Consider the following 1,894-nt stretch of genomic DNA (forward strand, 5'->3'; position numbering starts at 1 on the left):
AACTCAGAAATCCGCCTGCCTCTGCCCCCCGAGTGCTGGGATTAAAGGCTTGCGCCACTACGCCTGGCTGAGCTTTTATTCTTGGAGACATGTTTTCACAACATTGTCCTAACACAAGAAGCCCATTCTTGGCCTTTCCCATGCTGTCATGTGGGCTTTCTAGGAAGAAGTTTCTTGGAAAAGATACCTGTATCAGGCCATTCCAGTCTCCGGCTCCTGTTCTGGTCTTCTAAGAATCCCAGAACATGTGCTCTGAGTGGCCAAGCCATCCTACAATATCCTGACACAAAGCTTTGTGCCAGCTCTGTTCTGTTAACCTGCCCATGGTCCACGTAATGGTGTCTGGTTGGAGCAATGACTATAATTTGAGCCAGTTCCTCTAGAACACTGCATTAGCTCTGCCCTTGTCTCCCTTTCCATCCACTGACTGTAATTTGTTTTAAGAACTGCTCTCATTGCTTGGCTGGTGCCTGGCTGTAAACAGAGTGGCCTCTCCTGTCCACCCAACGTTCTCAGCTCTGAGGCCTGTTGTCCTGGTTCCCACTAGCATTTTCTATGGCAGTTTGCTGTTTTTGAACCGATGTTGAGGGTTGGGATCAACAATGGCTGATTCCAGTCAGCTGATGAGGTTGTCTTGTTCTCAGTTTCTCCCTCTCTCCCTCCCCCTCACCTTTCCTCCCCCTTTCCCTCTTTCCTTTTTCTTTTCTGAGAACCTATGTAGGCCTGATTGGCCTGGAAGCATTGTTTAGACCAGACTGGCTTTGAACTCACAGAGATCCTCCTGCCAGTACCTCCTGAATATTGAGATTAAAGGGGTGTTCTACTATACCCAGCTCATTGTCAGTTCTTCCAAACACCCCTGGGCTTTATTAACAGGTCACTGTCCAGAAAACTGTTATTTCCAACAGTGTCTTGCATTTATAATGTTGGGCTATTCACTTTGTATATTCAAAGTGGTTGACCATAGACCATATATTAAAAATTCACACAGATTTATCTGTATAGTTCTGTCATTTCCTGTTGTCCTCCCATAGTCCTCAAGTGGCCCATGCATGTCTGGTAAGCTTTGTGTTTTCAGAGCTGTGGGTGGAGCTTTTCTTGGGCATGTGAACTGTAGCGGCTGTAGTTCTCATTCCCAAAGAGTCTTGGGACCTAAGAGGGTCAGGATGAGAAGGCTATTGGGTGGAGACTGTGGCCCTTCCCTGGGTGATTCCCTGGGTGATGATGGCACTGAGGTAGCCTCTTTCCTTCTCTTCCAAGGGGCAGCTGTTGGTTTCCTGTTGGCCCATCAGGGGATGCCAGGAGCCATGCATCAAGGTCCAGGGCTGCCCTTGTGTGGCCTGAAGTGTCATTCAGCTCTCTAGTCTGGGCAGGCGTCATGGAGGCTTGTTTCCTATATGTGCTTGAGCCTTCACTGACTCCCAGATTCTCTTGCTCCTTTAGTGTTTCTGAGAAACCAGATGTTTAAAGCCCCTGCAAGCCTTGGAGCCGACCTTCCTTTTTTTTTCTTTACATTTTATACATAAGTTATGTATGGTGCGTGTGTGCCTGGCATGCTTGTGGAGGTCCAGGTCAGAGGACAACTTGCTGGAGTTCTTCCCTTGCAAAATTATGTATGGCTTCTCATGAGGCAAGGTTTTACCACACCAAGCTGGCCCCTGTTCTCTATGTAATCAAGACGACCTTGAATTCCCGATACTTGTGTGTCTCCATCTTGAGAACTGGGAAAACAGGCATGGGCTACCATGACAGGGTTGTGCAATATTGGTGATTGAACCCAGGCCTTGTGCATATTAGGCAAGCACCCAACCAACCATGCTACATTCTTTTTTTTAAAAAAAAAGATTTATTTATTATAATATATAAGTACACTGTAGCTGTCTTCAGACACCCC

At 47.0% G+C, this 1,894-nt stretch overlaps 1 protein-coding gene across 3 annotated transcripts in view; it reads left to right on the top strand.

Annotated features, from left to right (window-relative positions):
- Positions 1-1,894, top strand: part of Aspscr1 (ASPSCR1 tether for SLC2A4, UBX domain containing) — a 36,643-nt gene that overhangs the window by 1,955 nt on the left and 32,794 nt on the right. The window lies entirely within an intron of this gene.

This window comes from Mus pahari, chromosome 14 (assembly GCF_900095145.1).
Source record: "Mus pahari chromosome 14, PAHARI_EIJ_v1.1, whole genome shotgun sequence".
Classification (NCBI taxonomy): Eukaryota; Metazoa; Chordata; class Mammalia; order Rodentia; family Muridae; genus Mus; species Mus pahari.